Source organism: Ambystoma mexicanum, chromosome 4p (assembly GCF_040938575.1).
Source record: "Ambystoma mexicanum isolate Mex_15411 chromosome 4p, UKY_AmexF1_1, whole genome shotgun sequence".
Classification (NCBI taxonomy): domain Eukaryota; kingdom Metazoa; phylum Chordata; class Amphibia; order Caudata; family Ambystomatidae; genus Ambystoma; species Ambystoma mexicanum.
Genome location: NC_090927.1, coordinates 1060524134 through 1060547644, shown reverse-complemented (window position 1 = coordinate 1060547644; position 23511 = coordinate 1060524134).

Sequence of the window (23511 nt, the reverse complement as noted above, 5' to 3'; positions counted from 1 at the left end):
ACATGGCTTTTGCCAGAGCCAAATCCAGAGCGAGTTAGTTTCATTAGATCTTAAGGCCACTTAACTAAGCTCTCGGTCAAATATATGAAAAGAAATGTATGCGTAATCGTCAATGTCTGATGCACAATCATAGCTTCAACGGGGAGCCAACATAGCTTCTTTCTGGCCTGGGATATATGATCCCACCTACTCATTCCTTCCACTGCCCTAACAACACTATTCTTTATCACCTGGATCCAAGCACAATCTCTTTTACTAATACATAGAAAAGGCTATTGCAATAATCCAATGTCGTGCTCACAATGACAAAAGCCACTGTGGCACAATTCTTTTTGTTCAAAAATGGGCATAACTAGGTCACCAATTTGATATAATAAGCTGATGACCCGACCAAGGGATTAACCTGCACCGTCTTTATAATGATTTGATTCAGGTAAACACCCAGCATCTTAACCTTAGGCAGAAACTTCAACGTAAAGCCATCAATGGTTAAAAACTGAAATTCAGGTTCTCGCTTGCGTACTCGACTCGCTGTACCCATAATTATGAGCTCTGTTTTCTCATCATTGAGTGCTAACTAATTCTCAAGTATCCAGACCTGAAAAAAGGTGCACACCCAGTTGATCTACTTGAAGCCTTTATCATACTCCCCCGATAGGGGGTCAGACATTGAGTATTGTCTGCATAGTTGGTGAAAACTATCCCGCTCTCCTCCTCGATATGATATGATATGATATGATATGGCATTTATAACGCGCCTATACACAAGTGTTTCAAGGCGCGACGCAGCAAGGGAGGGGGAACAAGGAAGACAGACAACGATCCTACTAGGCCAGGTGTCATTCAGATTGCGCAAGTGCATGGGAAAGGGGGAGAGGAAAAAGTGCGTGGGGGAAGGGGAAAGTGCAGTACAAGGGATAGTAGAATAATAAGATAATAAAACGGCCAGCTGGTGGCAAGTGCAAGGTAAGTGCAGACATAAGTGCTGGTAGGGGGACTGTAGGGATGCAGAAAACAGCCCCCAGGTACAGGGGTTGCCAGGGAGGCAGTGCAGGTGGGCAACTGGTGGGGCCTGGGCCCGAGATCAGAAAGGGTGGCCAGGTAACTAGTGCAGATTCTGTCAGGAATTCAGCAGGGGAGCGGGGGAGAGAAAGCAGAAGCAAAGAGGAAGGTTTTGAGGTGCTTCCGGAACCGGAGATGGTTCTCCTCAAGTTTCAGGGAGGCAGGAAGGCTGTCCCAGAGGGAGGCCCCTCCTGAAGAGAGATATCTACCACCAACTCGTTGCTTGGAGAAGCGACTGACCCTGAGGGAGTTGGAGGTGGATGAGGGAAGAGCTCGAGAAGGAAGATATTTAGGAAGAGAGAGTTGAAGGTATTGCGGCCCCAGGCCTCAGAAGGCCTTGTGGACAATGCAGAGGGTTTTGAACTTAATCCTTGCAGCCACAGGGAGCCAGTGAAGAGATTCCAGTCCTGGAGAGATACGATCCTTGGGCTTGAGGCCAAGGACAAGTCTCGCAGTCCTGTTCTGGATAAGTTGCAGAGGACGTAGAGTAGATGCAGGCAGATTTAGATAGAGGCTGTTATAATAGTCCAGCATAGAGAGAACCAGGGCTCTGGAGACAGTGAGCTTCTGGGGGAAGGAGAGGAAAGGAAGAATACCTCTGAGGAGGTGCAGCTGGTAGTGTGACTTCTTAAAGACGTCAGAGATGTGAGGAGAGAAGGAGAGTGTGGAGTCGAAGATGACCCCGAGGTTTTTGGCCTTGCAGGTGGGAGCAGGAGTAAGGCCAAGAGAGGCCAGCCAGAGAGCTGCAGGGAAGGAGGGAGTGGGTGTGCCGATCAATAGTATCTCAGTTTTACTGGCATTAACGCAGAGGTCATTGGCGGCACACCACTCCTGGATGGCAGACAGGCAGTTAGAGATGAGGGAAGGAGAGAAGGAGGCCGAGGGTAGCCTGAAAATGAGCTGGGTATCATCCGCATAGCACTGAAAGTTGGGGCAGAGAGTGGCGATGCAGTGGGCAAGGAGTTCCAGGCATTGGTTGAACATCCAGGGAGAGAGGATAGATCCCTGGGGGACACCACAGGTAGAGAAAAAAGATATCGGAGAGGAAGGACCCAAGTTGGACCTGGGAGGGTCGGTCGGAGAGGAAAGAAGTCAGCCAAGCCTGAGCCTGACCAGTGATACCCAGGTTATCACGGAGACGGTTGAGCAGTATGGCATGGTTGACAGTGTCAAAGGCAGAAGAGAGATCAAGCAAGATGAGAACGCACAGGGTATTAGAGTCCAGGTTGGAGAGCAGGTCTTCAAGGATGTTCAGGAGAGCAGTTTCCATGCTTCTGGCAGCTCTGAAGCCAGACTGATGGTCATGAAGACAACCAACAGATTCAGTGTGGAGATTAAGCTAGGAGATGGCCAGTTTCTCCAGGAGCTTGGCCAGGAAGGGGGTGATGGAGATTGGGCGAATGTTAGCCGGGCAGGAGGGGTCGGCAGAGGGTTTCTTAAGAAGAGGGTGCACAAGGGAGTGCTTCAGGGAGGATGGGAAGGCTCCAGTGGTGAAGGAGTGATTGCAGAAATCAGCCAGGGCAGGATCCAGGGAGTCGATGTGGTCCTTCAAAGTTTTGGAGGAACAGGGGTGAACCTGTTTCGACGGGACTTTCATAGATCAGACTTGTCTAGAACCCTTGTCTGCAGAGAAAAGGGGAAATGCAGAGAAGGGATGGCTGCAGAAGGGCCAGAGGAAGAGCAGGGAGTAGAGGGAGGGAGGCGATAGGAGGAGAGTGAGAACAGGATGTCCTGAGTTTTTTAAATGAAGTGAAAAACCAGTGCCGTGCAGAGGGCCTGGGAAGGGACAGGAGAGGTACAGATTGTGGCAGGATTGGCCAGTTCCTTGCAGATTTTAAAGAGTTAAGCCGAGTTGTTGGATGCCGTAGAGACGCGGTCTTGGATATGGGCACTCTTCTTGGTTAGAACAGAGAGCTGGTATTGCCTTTGGAGCAGGCGGCAGGCCACTTTGTCAGAGGGTGTACATGAAGCAAGCCATTTCCTCTCGGCCTCCCTGCACTTGCTTTTTAGGGTGACGAGGTCAAAGTCGTACCAGGAGTTGCACTTGGCTTTGGGCTTCAGGCGGATTCTCATGAAAGCGACAAGGATATCAAGAGTATCAGATATAGCAGAGTGGAGCGTGGAGAGGGCTGTGACAGGGTGAGAGCCAGCCAAAGAGGGAGGAGGGGGAGAGAATGTGGCGGCGAAAGCCTCAACTGACACACGCTCCATGGGTCGGATGACCAAGAAGATGGGTGGCAATGATGGAGGTGGCTTGGCCTGAGGGGTAGGGAGGGTGAGGTGGGAGGAGAGGAGAAAGTGATCATTCCAGGAGAGAGGAGTGGAGAGAGGGACAGAGAGGGGAAGGTCTGAGGAGATCAGAACATCCAGAGTGTGCACTGCAGAGTGAGTTGGGCCAGAGGGGAGAATGGTGAGTGAGAGAGAGTCGCAAAGGTCGCAAAAGAGTCCTGAGGGAGGACAGGTGGCATTCAGATGGATGATGAAATCTCCAAGAAGGAGGAGTTGAGTAGTTGAGGCCAGGAGTGAGGAGGAGAGGTCCGCCCACTCAGAGAGGAAGGAGCAGATTTGTCAAAGCAAGTGACAGAGTTTACCGTGAACCATGTCTCGGTCAGACCAAGGACATCAAGGTCAAGTTCCTCCAGGAGACGGCAAATATCAGAGGAGTGTTTGACAGCAGAGCGAGAGTTTAGAGTGGCAATATGGAGATGGTTGCCACCCTTGAAGGACTTCCGGGGAGGGGTACAGGTCAGAGGTATGCCTTTCGGAGGTGTAGAAGGAGCCTGAGACAGGGCTGGACTGGGAACTAAAAGAGGCCCTGGAAATAATTACTGGGGACCAAAAGAGGCCCTGGAAATAAAGCTCAAAGTGGCCCCATATGACGCATTTTCAGCAAGCCCAATGCTTTTCCTATGAGACATTTTGAAAATACCACAGAAAAAAGGCCCAGGGTGCAGAGGCCCACCGGGAAATCTCCCGAGTTCCCTATAGGCCAGTCCACCCCTGGCCCGAGAGGGGGCAGAGAGGGAAGGAGAAGGCAAGGTAGCCAAAAGGAAGCAGAGGGGGGAGGCGAGGTCGCCGCGGAAAGGGGAGAGGGGACAGCAGGAGAAGAAAGGAAATTGATGAGGCGCGGAAAGCGTCTATCAAAGAGTTGAAGGTTAGCCTGAGGGCCTTGGACCAAGATTGTCCCATTCGAGTAAACATTAATGATGACCTTAGAGGAAAGGAAGGAGGCAAGGAGGGCGTCCCAACGGGTGCCACCATTAATGGGAGAAGAGGAGAAAGGAGAAAGCACAGAGACCATACGAAGGGTCCATAGGTCTGGCGAAGGAACGACAAAGAGGATGTCGGTGAGAGTTTTCTTAGAGGATGCACTGGTGTAGGTGCCGGCGATAGGGAGGCCTGGGTTGGAGACCAGGATGTCCTTTTTATACTTCTTCCTACCAGATTTAGTGAGGAGAGCAGGATAGTCGATAGAGAAGCAGTTAGAGAAGATTGGAGAGACAGAGAGTACCATGGAGGAGGTGGGAGAGGAGAGAGGTGAGGGTACTAGAGCAGGACCCTAGAGTAGGCAGGCGTGACAGTGAGAGGCAAGCAGGTTGCACAATAGGACAAGATGAGGACAATGAGGATTAAGGAGTTTACAGAAAGCTCATTATAAAACAGGATAGAAAACACAGCTACATTTGAGAATCCTGAATAGAGGGAGGAAGGCCTAGGTTTCACAAAGCAATTTTAAATACTGAGACAGTGCATATTATAACATGAGAAAAAACACAGCTAAATTTAAGAACCCTGAATAGAGGGAGGAAGGCCTAGGTTTCACAAAGCAATTTTAAATACTGAGACAGTGCATATCATAACATGAGAAAAAACACAGCTAAATTTAAGAACCCTGAATAGAGGGAGGAAGGCCTAGGTTTCACAAAGCAATTTTAAATACTGAGACAGTGCATATTATAACATGAGAAAAAACACAGCTAAATTTGAGAATCCTGAATAGAGGGAGGAAGGCCTAGGTTTCACGAAGCAATTGTATAACAGTACTGATATGGTCCAGTTTCAGACATCAGGTGGCAACTATCTATAGGAGCAGTGTAGGCTGAAGGGAGGTGTCAGGCAGCAGGCATCCTCTGTGGACACCTGCAGACACAGAGAGCTGGCAAGTAGGAGCCGCCCTTTGCCTAGGGGCCCTTAGCCGCAGGGGCTGCCAGGCAGGGGTTGCCCTGGGGAGGTCAAGAATAAGGGTGGGAGAAGCCAATCAGGAAGGGGGGGGCGCAAAGGAGGGGGGAGAGAGAGGGAGAGAAAGAACACGGAAGGGGAACTGGAGGCAGGCAGGAAGGGCCGCACACGGGCAAGGGGCACCAGCGGCAAAAAACAGTCTTTAAAGTTAGCAGCACACAAGATTACAGTACCTCCGAGGGGGGGGGGGCTCACCAGATGAAGATGGTGGGGCTGCAGTCACCCGCTCAGCCGCCGTGTAAAATCCTGGAGCTGAAACAAAGGAAGAGTAACGATATTAAACAATGATGGGGGCAAGCAGGACCCCTGAGGGACTCCAAACTAAAACTCACCTGGGTCTGCCATTGCTTCTTGACTAGAGACCCTGGCCTGACGGTTGACCAGGAAAGACCTGACCCACTCGGAAAAAAGGTGGAAAAAAGTGACTTGTCGGCATACATCATTAAAAAAATCACAGAACAAATCTTTAAAAACAGTTATTGTTAAACTTCTCTCATAAAAAAGGTATTCGCCCCGAAAGAAACCTGTAGCTGAGTGGCCATTTTGTTTGTAGCAACAGTAGCACCAAGCACTAAAATTACAAATAAATCGTATAAAGCAAACATACTGCAGCTGCCGCCTTTTCTATTTGCAAATCAGCGATGGCTATGGACATCTGCCCACAATTGTGTATTTAGAACCTGCTTTCCATCGGATGTTGTTAAAAATAAGACGAATACACACGTATAAACTGAGCTACAAAGCTTGTACAAGCTAGTCTCTGTTTCACCCATGTTTCTCTTGAAGGTTCAATCAAAATACGACATGCAATGCCGGTATTTCTAGGCGTACTTTCGTATGTTACCTACACGTTCTTCTACATGTACACACAAAATGTTTGCAAACATTATTTGTTGTAATCTCCTCTGGTATATACACTTTATATGTGATGCTTGTGAGACATGAGTTGTTAGCCTCATTAGTCTTTCATGAGGCCATTGAATATTACCCACTCACTCACCCTCACGTAAATCCCACACACGGACACAACACGGGTACTTTTATCATTTCTTTCGAAGACGCAATGCTGTTTGCAAAGGGTTAAGGTTGGTTTCTGCACTGTGATATGGAATGCCACGGTCTGCGGCCACGGTTGGGACAGGCGTAACGTGCGAGCTGCGCCTTCTCCTTCACTGACATTCTTTTGGAAACCCATGAAAGCTTCTGATGTTTATCAGCCTCAGCGCTGCCGTCTTTATTTGTGTTCTTCTCAGTCAGTGCCTGTAAACACTGTTATCTCCATCGCGGATCATGTTTCCTCAATTGCCTTTTGAGCTGCTGAGATTATACTGTGTTTATTCTCCATCTGAGAAGCCAAAATATGGAGCTGGCAAAGACCTTGCCTTGAAATCGCTTTTTGAATTTTGATGGAAATGTCCATCTGACCTATCATGGACTAAGCCGCTAGAACGAAGCCAGAGAGCAATAATAATGTATTTCTAATATAGCGCTACACACCCATAAATCTCGGAAGACAATGGCGCCCGCCACCATAACACTGCGCATCTCGGACTTTCTTAAAGATGCTCCTCCCAATTAACGTTGCCTGTGCTCATTCTAACAGCTATATACAACCATGCCATTTTGTATCTAATGCCATCAGATTAGCACCCGTGCAAATACAGAGCAGTTGCTGAAGTAATAGCGCATGTGCAAATAGCGTTTGCGCATCTGGAAAGCTTTCTTACTACTGCCCCGTGCATGTGTCCTCCAATGTAAACATTGCAAAGACAGCTTGTCTTTATTTTAGTGCATGCGTGTGGGTGGTGAGTCTGCGTGTGTGTTTTTATGTGTATGTGTTATATATACGTGTATATATCATGTGTGTGCGAGGTGAACCCACACATTTGTTTTCAAAATGTAGGATCTCTAGCTGAGTGGATTATGCATAGAAGTTAGGGCAGGCACACTTGTCTCATTTTCATATTAGAAAATAATTTTACTAAAAGTTTCTCCATCTGCGGGCCGGGTGGGTCACAGGGTGTGTAATTAAATCTCTGACATTCGTGAATCAGAAATACATGCAAACTGTCCGCTGTGCACAGCCTTCTGGCAAACCAGAAGCTGATGCCTAGCACCTTTCAGAACTAAAGTTACATGCAGCAGAGAAATTAGCATACACAGTGTTGGATTAAACCATGTAGGGGCCCCTAGGCAAATTATCTCCTAAAAAGTTTTAATTTTCTTCACCGCTTTATTTTGATCCGTTGTCGCAGGGCCCCTAAAATGAGTGGGTCCATAGGCCGGTGCCTACTTGGACTAATGTATAATCCGGCACTGAGCAGGCAGGATGCCAGATAACAGCAGCTTCTCTGTACTTCCCTTTAAAAGTCGAGTGGCATTAGAAAAGTTAATTTATACCATATAGTTGCTAATTAGCACCTCTGAACTTATTAACACAAACACCATTATTAGATTGTATTGGATGCTTGGTAAGGATATACTTAGATCAACTTATCCTCAAAGGAGCATACTGTGGTCAGTTGTGGCCAATCTCATTTTTGATAATTTGTAATAATTTACATTTGTCTATGATTGGAGCTTACAGTCTGAGGATGAATCGTATTAAAGCCCCAATCTAGCTATGGGGTTCCTAGGTGCGCTCCGATCAGGTTAAGGAACTTAAGGGGTTTGCACCCTACTATTTTGAAGTGCAAGGATGAGTCCTTCCGCTGCCCCTGCTCTCACACACCTGGATCGTGCTGGCTTTGGCACAGTCCAGAAAGGCCCTTTCACACTACATACTAACGTGAAAGAGGGACTTCCAAAAGTTGGTCTGAACCTAAATCAGACTTTTGGATTCTGGACAGCAGGTGGTGATTAAGACAAAAGAAAAACAATAGTAGTCCGCTCCTGTTATTCTTTTGGAGACAGGAAATTTACTACGATAAGACACTGTCGAAGCTCAGGGACATGGAAGTTCCTTCCACCTTTCTGGATCTCCCATTAAGCATATCATCTGTCTCCCAACAACACCACAAGCAAAACGCCACCATAGGAATTGCTGCAAAAGATGGAGGACATTTTGTGCTAGAGCTGTCCCCATTGGATCCTCACTGGGGGCTTGGAATCCGCCATTGCTTACTGTAATTAATGCATACAGGGAGCAGAAGTGCCATGCTATATTGGGCAATGATGGAGCTAATGACAGCTCAAAGCCTCCTTCACCAGCAGAGAAGTTACCGTGCCATATGCGAGATACAGTCACTTTCCAAAAGGTCCTGGGGAACAGAAAGCACACTTGCTGGAAGAACTTGGATCTTGCCTGAAGCTCAAGACCAGAGACCAGGGAAACCTGGTGCCAGAGGGAGAAAGTGTACATGCTGATGCCTCACCCTTGGGTGAGAAGCAGCAGAAGCGTCGTACAGCCTGTGTGGCTCCCTGAAGGAGACGCTAGCACCCCAGAAGTACCAAAGTACAATGTTTAATATTTACTGTTCCTAAGCAGAACAACAGAGGACATCCGACCTGCCTTGATTCATTGTAGCCTGCCTTCAAGATGCCATTAAGCAGCGAGATGACATCATGTAACAAACCAGAGCCTGACCTTGAAGCCATACTTTGCAAATGGAATCATTGCATTGAGCCAGTTGAGCCTTACCGCTTCATACCAGTCAGTGCTGTGATCAAGTTCTGTCTGGACTCAGATTTCAGCTTCCTGCGTTTTAATGCAACCATAGAGACCAGCGAGCATCCTCAACTCGAAGACACAACAGCTGTGACACAACAGATTCAAGCAGTCTATTCCAATACACGCACTGAGGTAACCAAGTTAGTCAAGCCAACCCAAAAACATTGAATTGCACCTTGAACCAGTGAAAAGTACCGCCAAGATGGATTTTATGCTGTTGATCCATCAGCAAGGAGACAGTGGTAGAGAAAATTTGGGTTAGGTGTCAATGGCAGGTGTTCCGACACCCTGGCCTTACCTGAGTCCCCAAAGACTGGTTAGGGACCTGGTCCATACTTTGGGCAAAGGCCATTTAAAAGACAACTTTTCTTCTTTATTCAATGGCCTTATTATTTTTTGAGAACTGTGCCATAGTACAATTTCCAATTCACCAGTATGCCTAGGATAAATAATTTGTTTGCATTTACTCTGTTATCCCTTGCGGGGTATTTTTTGTGTTTTAATTATTCTGTGTGTGTGTTAGTAAAGACTACTATTTTTATAGATTCCTGCTTGGACATTGCTTTTATTTTGGTTTGTACCAATCTGTGTTGTTGGGAATATTCCGCTGCTGGCCCACCTCTCTGTAGAATAATGCTTGACCTTGAATCATGTGAGCCAAGCAAAGGCGTAGGCGGTATACTATCCACTTTTGTCTGTTTCTCTTAATGGCTGAAAAACATCTCTGCTAAATTGTGGTACACATTTGGGTACAACGCATATAAACCTTTGTACTTCTTCTGGTCATAATCAGATTTCTTCACAGATTTATTTTACACAATACATTGATTACACTCTGTGGGTTAAAATAAACAGTCACCTACAAACAATTACATATTTCCTGGGAAAGGGAGATATCCCATTTTTAGAATTTGCAAATAGTTGGTCAGGTCTTCCTTTACTTCACATCAGTAAAACAATTGCTTAGAGAATACTCTGAGATTATGGCCTGGTAGTAAACATGTTGCTTTTATGTCCTAATGATAAACCTCATTCTGATGAATGTGCCAGAATGGTCTTTTTTGATTACTTGTTCCCCCCCCTTTTCTTACCTGTTTGGAGGGTGTGGGAGGTCCACATTGTGCCTGTACCTCACCCAAACCCTTCACCTTTCCTGCTTTAATTACCACTGTCTTCATCATTCCCCTACTTTCTCTATTTTTTGCTGTTCTTTGCTTGCCTTCTCCCAACTCACTTTTATCAAGTAAATCAAAGGAATGTCTCCTAAAAACAATTGCCAAAGTGTTCATTTGGTGATTATGACTGAACAAAGGGTGCATGTGCATCGAATATTTCTTAAACCTTCTCAGAGGTATTGGGCCAAACAAGTCAGACAAACTGGCTTTCTTACTACAATGATCCATATCTGCCGTTCATTTATTTTTATTCATTTATTTTGCATTTTTAAAGCGCTCACACAGCCCAGGGGCATCGAGGCACTGTTACCGGAATATGTCTTAGTTGCGTATTTATAACATGCTTAATACACAGAGGTTTCTAAGCGCGGACCCGGGGTGTGCCGCTGAGCTATTCTCCCGGGGCATGGGTTCATGCTTTGCCTTCATTCTAGCCAAACAATCTATGGCGTAATGAGACTGTAAATAAGTACTGAGTATTTCCTTAGGCCATTGGGCAATAGTGCCCAAGGGAGAATGGTGTAGTTTGTTTGTCTAGTAAAGAAGTTGATATGCTTACTCTGAACAGAGTTACATTTTACCATGTTCGAATCGTCGCCCCCTCACCTCCTCTAATGGTCAATCAAACTTTATATAACTTTTGAAATGGGGACCTTTTGTAGAAAGACTTAATCAATGGTTGGTTGGAAAAGTACTATGTCAATATTTTTATTAAGAATGATTTCTATCAATTCAGTGTAAAATTGTCAAGAAAAAGTTACTTACCTGCATAGTTGGAATCATAATAAAACATCAGGGAAGAACCTTACTTTTGATGAGTTGTGTTCAATTGTGCGTTTTTCCTAGCTTGTAATTTAGGAACTTCTGAAAATTAGAGATATCTCTTAGATGAATTATGAAGAGATTGTCATACACTTTTGCATCCTGCACATCTAAGTAGCTAAACGTAGACACTCCGCAGCCACTCAATTAGATGGAGTATTGGTGTTTCAGGACAGTTCCAAGGCACGATTGTCACTTTAGAGGGTTGAACCTTATAACTGGAAAGCTGGTATGGCACTTGGCAGAGAAATAACCTAAGATAGGTCCATTCCCTGCTAAGGCTACTCTCTGAAAAGCTGAAATCTAAAGCTGAGTTTGTGTACTTGAGAAGTTCCTAGGGAGGATCCTTAGGTTGTTGAAGGATGGTTTGGCCACTGTTACTCTGATAGCTATGCTTTTGTTTATTTTTGCTAACTATTTTATTGCAAACCATAAATAAAAGCATAATTACATGGGGCTAGCCAGGTATGGTCCCAACTGTGACAATGACAAAAGTATAACAACCCCTAGTCCTCCTAATTCAATTATATTAAACTCCCACTAAACATGTTATCGATGGCACAAGAGACACAAAAAGACAAAAAGACTACGGGTGGAGGTCATGACAAATGATACGCAGGGAGAGACCAATCTAATATCAGAAGCAGTATAAATGATACATCAGAGTCATTAAGGGTACACCAAAAGGACTCATATTTGCTTTTAAGATCCTCCCTCTTGAGGATGACTTTTTCCCTCCCAGATAACAATGCAAGGTCAGCAATCCATTTGTCTGCCATCGTCCGAGTGCTCACTTTCCACTTCTTCAGGATATGTTTTCTGGCCACCACGAATGCTCTGTGCAGCCATTTCAAAGCTCATGAGCGTATCTTCAGTGACTGAGCAGAAGCCCCCGAATGCACAGAGGGGGTGACACAGGAACATATGAACCCTTCATTAGGTCAAATTGTTGCATCACTTCCCCCAAAAATATGAAACGTTTATCACATGCCAGGAACATATGCAAGGCACTGACAGTGCTGTTTCCGCAAGACCTGCATGCATCTTCCAGGAGAAGCATGCATTGTTTTATCCTCAGGGGGGCAAATGTAAGTTAGAAACAATGTACTGGGGTCTAGACTAAGCTTTGCCTTAACTGGTCCCGAAGGTGTCCTATTTGGCGATTTTTGATTTACAGTGTTGCACACTGGGGATGAAACTCTATAGATGGTCAATGAAGAAAATGGAAGGATGGAGAGAGCATGGGGTGTAAACTGATGTGCACAGAGTTGTAGACAGATAGATGAACCAATCAAAGGGCTCCATAGAATCTAAGTTCTGATTTTCAGCCTGTTTTTAAATTTAAGATAACTATAGTCCGCCAAGAACCCTGCCTTGTAATATCTTTGCAAAACCAGATGCCAGCCTGCAGCCTTTTTTTTTACAGTTTATTTTCTTTCTCCAACAATAACTGCAGGATTTGTTTTACAGTGTGGGCTCTATTGAAAAGAGGGAATTCTCCCACCCCAACATGATGCTCACCTTCAAAGGTTTAGGACTTGCCTCACAGCCAGTAAGATACCTACACTGAAAGTAGGGAGATCACAGGAGTCTGATCCACCGGTTTATGGTGAAAGGGTCGAATGCAATTGTTTAGAATGCAATAGTTTCGAACCAAAAGGACCGAGAATTTTTTTTTCGAATGCACTTTTTAATTTGTCTTTTTTGGGGGGTTCCCCCCAAACCCTCATTTTTCGGGTGAAAACATTTTTTTTTCCTATACGAAAGCCAAAAAAAAAAGACATTTTAAAAAAGGCATTCAACTTTTTTTTCTCGGTCCTTTTGTTTCGAAACTATTGAATTTCGAAACAATGTATATTTGACCCTTTGACTGGACACCGGATCCACCAGCCACTTCTCAAGTCTGTATCATGGTCAAGTTGAGTCACCTGCATCTTTGGCCCACTGGCACTGAGACCTAACGGTGAAAGTACAGTAGTAGAAGCTCAGGTTTTGGAATCAGAAGCACTAATTAGCCAGAGAAATCTGCAAAACACATATTGAAGTCTTTCCCCTTCTAACCTCTCCCCATAGAAAGTCGTTAAACATTTTATAAATGCGTTTAGGTCATTGGAGAAGGGGTGGAGGGCAATAATAAATATACAATCCTGGAAATAGCACCATTTTGATCATCTCAATTTTACCCCACAGCAATTAAGTTGCCCTGTCTTATAAAGTCAGCCACAATCTCACATATTGCTTGCCGGTTCCTGGAAAGGAAGAGGCTCACCGCCGTCATACCATGAGCCATGTTGTACCTAAACCCCTCCCTTACTCTGCAGAATTGGTGGTTTACAAACAAGGGCCTGTGGTGGTACGGTGTGATCGGAAACATTTCAGTTTTAGCTATATTTATTTTATAATTAGAAAATACCCAAATACCATCCAGGACATCTAACTGTCTTGACGTTGAGTACTCAGGGTCCGATATTAGCACAACATTTCACCCACCTACAAAATTGACTTAGACATACAATTCCCAAACACTATCCCCTTGATCTCTGCATCCTCTCTAATTACACATGGCAGGGGTTCAATTAACAGATCAATAGGAATGGGGACAATGGACATCTCTGCCATGTACCTCTGCAAACAGGAAAGGGGTTGGAGATCACAACATCAAAGGCACCTAAAATCGCCATCAACCTTACTCTCCCATGCCCCCATGTCTCCTCTTGACTCTGCTCTTTCTCCCTTTAATTTTTGTATGTGTATATAGTACTACGTTTTAGTTGGAACCACTTACCCCCTCAGGTTAATGTTACCTTTATAAGCCACCTGTTTCATACATATAAATAGGATAGAGAAAAATGTGCTCTAGAAATGAACACTCCTTTGCTCAGCTCTGTTCACTAATTTAATGGTATGGATATGCCTGTGCAAGGTCACAGGTTGGTAGAGGTGAACCCACACCTCTAGTGAGGTATAGGTAGACAGTCCTGGTTACCTCTCAGTTTTTGGTTTTTAGTGAATCCTATGTATACATTGATTCCCACGCTAGATGGGGTATTTCTCAGTGATATTTTTCATTCAACAGTAGTTTGGTATACATGCCATTTGTTGATAAATGACATGTGTTGAACAATTTGGGTGAGTGAGTGACAATAGGTGAAACATTCAATTGCATATTACATTATTTAGGGGGTAACACATTTGTCGTATATATATATATATATATATATATATATATATATATATATATATATATATTCAGTGAAAAGGTTTTGTTAAAGGGACGTTATGGTTAAGTTGCACTAATAAAAACCTATGAAATTCAATGAAAAAACATTGTTAAAGGGACATTATGGTTACAAGTAAAACCGGAAAGCCTCAGAAATTTGCCAGTTATGGTAAGCTAAGCAACCATAACTCACGCCACCATCGTGCACTGCTAAGACTAACACCCAGGACTTCAAAGATGACATCACAAATGTCATTGATGACAGTGGGGAGCAATTTCGAAGTGCTTTTGAAGCTGTAATCAAAGAGCATGAAAAACACTGCCCCCTACCTTAGATGTAACACACGTGCAACATCCTCCCCTGTCCACCTGCCCCTCCATATTACCGCTTGGTGTCTATTCCCTCATTTCCCGCCCCACATTACATTGTGACCTTTCCTGCACACAAAAAAGAAAGGTTCCTTTAGGAACCACCTCTCACAGTTTATAAATAGAACAAAAAGTAATCTTATTGAATCCATCTACTTACATGTTCAATAAAGTACATAAACTCAATAAGGTTCTATCAGCTGAACTTCAAGGGACGCGCAGCACTGATTACTTTTGCCCGCCCCTAACGCTAACATCAGTATACGCTCAGAATGAACTCCACCTATTTCAATGACATTAGTGGGCAGCAAAGCCAAACGTACATGGTCATCACCAAGTCATAAAATAAAGTTACACAGAACAAGGAACAAGGAACTTAAACACAAACATCCACAACAAATGCAAAACTTTAGTCTTTTTTCACAGAAATGACAGAAACATTTTATTTTGAAGAAAACAGCAATAGTGGGGACCGTAAGAAATATTTTTCATTTTGACACAACAAATGAAAACATTCACTTAAGGGCACGAAAACTTTGTTTACTTTTTTGAACACAGTTCATGGCTACCCAACGTCGCAGCGTTCACATTTGCACTGAAACTGTCAACTGTAATCTTCTACTGCCAAATCCGATCATCGATTCATCAACGCAAGCCTTTGCATTCTCCACCAAAATGTATTTTCCATTAGCGACGAATAATCTGTGCACATGGCGCTCCATTATGCATGGAGAAATTACTGCTTTAAAATTTAAACAAATGCAACACTTTCACATCCACACTTTTCTAGAACCTATATGCAACCATGTTGCATCTTGTTACTGCAACCGCAAAACGACAAATTGTTGTCTGGCGATAATCCCACATAATAGTTCTACCATATCCAATGTTGACAATTATTGTCCATACACTGTTAAAGAAGCCGTCAGCTGGTAGACTGAACCCATGACACACGCAGAGCGGGAGTATATAACTATGTAAAATGGATAACAGAAAAACATATTTCAGTAAGCACTTTACAATTAAATATACAAATACATTCTTATTTTGGCTATAAATTACAGTTTCACTTAACATGTACGACATCTACTCTGTGCGGCAAAATGAACATTCATCCGTCACAGTGTTTATCATATGGCAGACAGTACACTTTCCACACTTCAATAGCTTTCACTTAAAATATTGTTTTCATTGCGTTTTGCGAAAACCATTTTTCTGATGTTGTAGAGTAGCAACCGCTTTACAGCACAGTTTTCTGCAATAGAAACTTTACTTTCCAATGTCTGCTTTTAATAAAGTGGATCTATCATTTCTTTGTGGAAGAGGCTCACCTTCCTCATGCCATGAGCCAAGTTGTACCTAAACCCCTCCCCTACTCAGCAGAATTGGTGGTTTCCAAACAAGGGCCTGTGGCGGCACGATGTGATCAGAAACATTTCAGTTTTAGCTATATTAATTTTATAATTAGGAAGTACCCAAATGTCATCCAGGACATCTAACAGTCTTGACGTTGAGGACTCAGGGTCCGATATATGCACCAACATATCACACACATACAAAATTTACTTAGACAGACAATTCACAAACACTATCTCCTTGATCTCTACATCCTCTCTAATTACACATGGCAGGGGTTCAATTAACAGATGAATAGGTATGGGGACAATGAACATCTCTGCCATGTACCTCTGCAAACTGGCAATGGGCTGGAGATCACACCATCAAAAGCACCTAAAATCACCATCTTGTTCCCTGGGCTCATTCTCTGCACTCAACCTTACTCTCCCATGCCCCCATGTCTCCTCTTGCCTCTGATCTTTCTCCCTTTAATTTTTGTATATGTATATAGTACTCCTTTTTAGCTGGAACCACTTACCCCCACAGGTTAATGTTACCTTTGTAAGTCACCCGTTTTTATATATATATATATTACACGGCCACGTTAGTGGCCGTGTAGTTATGGTTAAGTTTCCATAGGAAGAGCACTTTTTGGGTGGCTTATAACTTCGCTCCCCCTGGACGAATCTTCACCAAACGTTGCAAAAAAAGTATATGGGCCACTCTGATTTTTTTGTTTGGTGATGTTTCGCAAAGGGGGGGAAAATTTATAGGGGGGTCCCAAAACATCTTTTTTTTCCATAGAGTTAATGGGGGAAAAACTTTGCGCATGCCTACAGGCAAAACCGCTGGATGGATTTTCACCAAATTTGCGGCAGGGGCTTGGTCCCGAAAGAGTGCTTTTGTAAATTTGGTGACAATCCGTGCAGTAGTTTTCTTTAAAACGACCAAAAAGTAGGCCTAGAAAAATTTATGATATCTATGTCCGCTCTGCGGTCACGCTTCCCTGTTCATTCCGCGGACAAGATACAGATTGGCTAAGGGGCTGGCGTCATGACTGCGGACACGCGATGACTCCACCGATTGGCTGCAGTGAGCCGCGTTCTGCATCAGATTGTTTGGATGCGCCCGGCATCTTGGATCCGCCGATAGCGCGGCGGCGACCAGCGGCAAAATGCTGTTCCGGAAACTGTTTTGGTGTGTCAGAGTGCTTGGGGAGGTTCAGAGAGTAAGAGATGGGTGAAATACTGTATTTGTTCAGGCGGCAGGTGCTAATGATGTATTCGCCATGCCCGCCCTGTCCGGAATGTTTGTAATTACTGAAAATGAGGGCTCTCATAAGGATTGTACTTTCGTCCATGCTCTGCGCAGGCAACGTGAAAGTGTTCTAAGGACACGCGTGGTGTTAGCGAATATTAAAAATGAGTAAATGCCGTAGTTAAAATTTTTGTTTCTATTGGTGTGCTCCTGACTTATACGGCGCCATGGGTGTGATATGCTGCAGTGGTTGTGGCCAGGGCCTAGAGTCCTGGGTGCATGGCCGTAGGCTGTAGGCCTTAGGCCATACTCCCAAGACTCTAGGCCTTGGCCACAACCACTGCAGCATATCACAGCAATAGATACACCCGTAGTATCGCATAACGATCAGGTGTTTGTGGGGAGGGCCTAGAGTCTTGGGTGCATGGCCAAAGGCCATGCACCTAAGATCAAATTTATACGTACAGCAGTTATAAGCCACAATGGTTGTGATATGCTGTGGTGGTTGTGGGCAGTACGTAGAGCCTTGGGTGCATGGCCAAAGGCCATGCACCCAATAGCAAAGTTATAAGCACTGTAGTTATAAGGCACCATGGGTTTCATATAGTGCGGTGGTTGTGGGCAGGACATAGAGTTTTGGGTGCATGGTTGCAGGCCGTAGGCCATACACCCAAGGCTCTAGGCCCTGCCCACAACCACTGCAGCATATCAAATTCATACATCACACCCACACAATCGAATATCTATCTGGTAGGTGTGGGCAGGGCCTAGAGTCGTGGGTGCAAATTGAGTATATGCTGCAGTTAAAATGTTTCATTCTATGCGTGTGCTAATGATTTATAAGCCACCATGGGTGTGATATGCTGTGGTGGTTGTGGCCAGGGCCTACAGTCTTGGGTGCATGGCCGTAGGCCGTAGACCATACTCCCAAGACTCTAGGCCCTGGCCACAACCACCGCAGCATATCACAGCAATAGAAACACCCGTAGTATAGCTTATCAATTAGGTGGTTGTGCGGAGGGCCTACAGTCTTCGGTGCATGGCCGAAGGTGCATGGCGAAGGTTATAAGCTTTGGAGTTATAAGCCACCATGGGTTTATATACTGTACACCCATACATTCAAATATCTACGGCCATACACCCAAGACTCTAGGCCCTGGCCACAACCACTGCAGCATATCACAGCTATAGATACACCCATAGTATCGAATATCGATCAGGTGGTTGTGGGGAGGGCCTAGAGTCCAGATTTATACGTAGTCAACTTACAAGCCACAATGGGTGTGAAATGCTGTGGTGCATGCACCCAAGACCACAGTTATAAGCAGTGAAGTTATAAGCCACCATGGTTTTGATATGCTGCCTACAGTCTTGGTTGCATGGCCGCAGGGTGTAGGTTGTAGGTTATATAACTCTAGGCCCTGCCTACAGCTACTGCACCATATTACTGCCATAGATCAGACGTATAGATTCGAATATGTATGCAATGTGTGAAATTATACTTACTGTTTACTTTGTTGAGATTCAATATATTTTTTACATGACTCTAGTACTTGGAGGAAATATCCTTTTTCTATTTCTGTGAGAAAAGAAAAGATCATGTTAGTGTTTGTATTTTATAAAGACTTCTTACATTGTATAATAGACATTTTAGCTTTTTTTTACCCTCATATTTACTTTACAAACCAGTGTACTGTGCATTTTGCTCAGTTTCTGTGTTTGTTTTTGAAATCATTGGGTCTGGGGGAAAAGAATCCTTGTAGGATTAAAAAAAAAACCTTTCTTTGCTATGCTAGAAACTATTTCTTTGTTTCCTTTGAGTGTTCACTTGTTGTTTCTGTTTAATGTTATGTATGTTGGCTTGCTGCAGATTTTTTAAACAGTTAGATACCTGTTGGCGTATTCTAACTGTGCATTTTTTGTCATGAACCTGTGGTATTCTTTTATCTGTGTTGTTGTTATACAATCTTGGACAGTTAGATACCTGTTGGCTTATTATAACTGTTTATACTCTCTTACTTGAATTTTTGTTAATATTGAAGTACACACTAGTTATTGAATTTTGGCTTTAAGAAGATTAAATATGCGTTTGTAAGATTTGCTGGTAGTCTCTGCTTTAAAGTAATGCTACTATCATTACATTCGAACCATCCACTTTCTTTTTAATATATGCAATGTAGTGACCTGCATTGGTTGTGGCTCCTGCGTGGTAGATTATACCTATTGTTGTGAATGTTTTCTTACCAAGTGACACTTGACCGTTTGTGAATCAAGTCAGCTTGCAGTTGTTTTTTGTACCATCTGCATTGTAACGTAGAAGCATTACTATTACCTAGTTACTATGTGTTTGTATCAGTAAAGTGGAGCGATTATCTGAATTGCAGATAGTACATGATCTGCCATAGTTGGCATTTTGTAGAAGTTGCTGAAATGGAATGGATTCACAATTAGGTATGGATACATACACAAATCGCTCATTTGGGATTTGTTCCTGTGTCACATTATTACAGAGAGTGCATGTATGTTTCCACATGTATGAAATCTGGAAGATTTCATTTATAAGTATGTTTTTGTTTTCGAGTACTTGTAGTAAGTACATTAGAAATTCTTGTGTATCTTCTTGTGAGTTTATAGTGAATCTCACCATTCCAGCACAGTAGTCCAACTCTTGTCTTATTCCGCGAACACTATACGTGTTGTCAGGATTGTTTGTTGCATTTCTATGAAGAACTAACATTTGCAAACACAATTGGTCTGTACTGTGTAAGTAAATGTTGTTAACAAATGGTGGCAATTGAAATAGAATATTCATTGCTACATTTGCTTTGCAACTTACACCAGTTTCATTTGAAAATTTGAATGGTCCAGATAGTTCTGTCTCCGAGTGATTTTTTCAGAGTTTCTGTTCCTTCTTTGAAGAAGTACCTGATTTACTTTCCCTAATAGGTTCTTCTTTGCTTGTGGTAATTGATGAAGTATTATCCTCTTTTGTTTTCTTTGAAGGATTTGCAGTGAGATTCTGTTGCATTTCTGTTTGAATTAGTTTTCTTTTACAACATTTTCCTTTTTCTGGAACAGGATATAATTTCACATGGGGGTTGTACACTGATCGCAGTCTATTGTATTCTAAAATGCAAGGAATATCAGCGTTCACTTTACTTGCATCAAAGTTGATTAGAAATAGACCGTCAAGTGTACGTAAGCGTGATAGTGCTACGTAGCTCATGCCTTCTTTAAAGACTGTGTTTCCTATATTTATCAATGCTTTTTCTAGGGTAAGACCTTGGGATTTATGAATGGTGACTGCATATGCAAGAGTTAGAGAAAATTGTTCTCTTCGTACATACATGTCTTTGAAGCGAAGGAATCGAGCTGTTGAGCGCCCTATCCTTTTTACTTCTGAAAGTTTGTCAAAGAGAATATTGACAAACTGAATGTTGTTGTAACGTGGGTATGTTTGAAAGCCAACAACTGTACACAGTGCCCCATTAACTAGCCCTTGCTCCACGTCAAGGTTACGTTTAAGCATTACTCTACAATTTAAGGATAATTTTAATATTTTTTCCAACCTAGCTGTTTTGGAGATTGAATTTTCTAAGGTATTTAGTCTTGCTGTGGCTTGTTGACACATGGGTAGTGTCATACCATGTACGTCCAGTTTGTCTGTGGAGCAAATTTCAATTATTGGTTGCATTTCATTTTTTAACATTGTTTCATTGAATTTTAAACAGCTTGCAAGAGTTGGCATTAAGGCCATACAATTGACATTTTTGTGCGCTAACTTTTCCATAACATCAGTAGCACATGCTTTATCGCCATAAAGTGCATGAATGTGCTGGTTTTTCAATATTGCTTGTGCTTCTTGAGATAGTACACCAATTCTAATACTTTTTAAAATGTTGGCGTAAGTGATGTCTGCAGATTGACGCATGTTTTCTGTTAATTCTCTGTATTGAAAATGTTGCCAAAGGTTGACATTTCCTATGCTGCCAACAGTCTTACGGCAGAGTTTGTGTCCTAAGGTTTTAAAAATAGGTTCACCTTTCACTGGTGTCAATTGTAGAAGATCTCCAAAAATGATAATGTGTTTCCCTTCAAATAATTCTTCGTAGTTTGTTTTAAGTACTTCTTGCAATCTGAGGTGAATCAAAGTCAACATAAGTTGGAGACCATGCTCACTTCATCTATTAGTAGCATTTTCATTTGTTTTAATACTCTGCGTAGTTCCATTGCAGCTTCTGCAGAACGTTGGTAATAGTCTAATTTGTTTTGGTGTTCTACTGGAAGGAGTAGTAATCGGTGTAAAGTGACACCGCCTATGTTGTAGACAGCTAAACCTGTGAGGGCAGTTACAACAGCTGACAGTTTGTTGTTTGTCAAATGTTGAAGGAACTTGCTGATGATTTTGATTAAGAATGTTTTCCCTGAACCAGATTCACCACTGACGTACAGCAGTATAGGTTTGTAATTTTGGCAGGTACATTCTTTATTTTCGTGTTGTACAGCATATGCAATTTCTTTTGTTACTTCTTCAAAAATGGTGCGCTGATCTTTGTTAAGTTTTGATTGTAGTACAGTTAAGTCTTCTATATCTTCTTCATAGTGACACATAGTGTTTTCCACTTCTGTTATAGCTAATTCTGCCTCATTTGCTATTAGTGGCTGTCCTAGTGATTCTTGACTTCCTGTTACAGAAGGTTGACCACTGTCGGAAGTGTCCTTATCTAGTTGGGCCTGGAGTTCTTCTTCGTGTTGCTGTTCATTGTGCAACATTGTTTTGTACTACGTAAAGTTCACATCGGTGATATCTCTTTCATTTGCTTTGAAAGCGTCTTCATAGCAGTCGTAGTTATCTAGTATCTCTTCCTCTTTTCTCCATGGTTTAAAAAGTTGTAGCAGGGACATGTAATATAGTTCTTTCTGTTGAAGAGTTTTTAATGACAATTGCACATGATTAATTAAGCTTCGTTTGATAATTTTCACTAAGCTGCCTTCACAATCTGTCACTATATCTACCTTTGCTTTCACTGGGTTTTATATTATTTTTGTATGCAAAGTTTTGGGCTATGTGGTATAGACACATGGTTTCCAAAGTGGTACTCCTGTTCAGGTAGTATGTGTCTAGTAAATTGTTTTTTGAAATGTCTTGGCTGTTGGGATCATTTTTGGCAATTGTTTCTATGTCCTCATATGATTTGAGAACTCTTTTTCTAGATTTAGCAGGACCAAGACTTAGCCATACTATATTGTCAGATTTTCCATGCAAAGCAGTACCGGTTAAACGATCTGCAGCTTCGTAGGTACCACATTCTCTATGGTAGAGCATTTTTATGCCTAGGCTGTACAATTTTTGAGATAGTGTTTTATCTGATGATAGGTCATTTCAGAGGTCTTGAAGTTCTGTTTTTTTCTGCTTTTGTTAAGTAGGCTATAACATATCATGCAACTGCAGTGGAATTGTCTGCAATGTACTGCACTTCTATGTTTGCATTCCATAAGAGGGCAATGATTGCATTGTAATCATTGATATATTTTGATTCTTCTGTTCTTTTTATGTAATACGCGTTCTTAGGTGATTTACCTTTAACACTATGTCGAACTGAAGACATGAAGTTGTTCACTTCACCAGTTTCTGTAACTGGTCTAAGGAAACCAAAGCAGCATTTGGTGTAGTATTTACATTACTATGTGTCCTTTGTGAAGGGATTTCACAAGTAACATATTTTTGGATGAACTGCAAAACAGTAGCATCACTGTCCTCACCTAATTTAGGTGCACCTTTGATCCACAAAAGCATGTGGATATGTGGTGCTCCTCTGGCTTCGTATTCTTCTCTCCAAAAGAAGTGTTGCACTTCTCTGAGGGCAGGAACAGTTTTATTACAAATAAAGTGTAGCATAGCAATGAAACGATGGTGGAAATATGTTGAAAGATTAACAGGATCTAGAGAGCAAAGTTCTCCAGGTGTTAGTATATCTATGTTGGTTTTGTTGTTGTTTGATATGCATAGGAAATCATGTAAATCCTCCCATGCATATTCTGCAGAACTTAATGTAACAAACCAAATGGGTGGTCCAAGGTTTCTGATCATACAACGTACATCTCCGTGCCGTCGGAACCAGTATTCTTTCGTACCACGCATGTTTGCAAACAGATTTCTTATACTTGATTGTAAAACCTCATCTTTTTCTTGCACTTTTTGTATTAATTGCATAGCTGACATATTTTGAAAGTGGGTTCCAGATTTCAATATGTGTGCAACTCCGTAACATAGGATTGCTAGTTCACTTTCAAAGAGTAGGTGGAATATGTATTCCACATTTTGTTTAAATCTGGGATCTTCAGAATACATTCGTAAT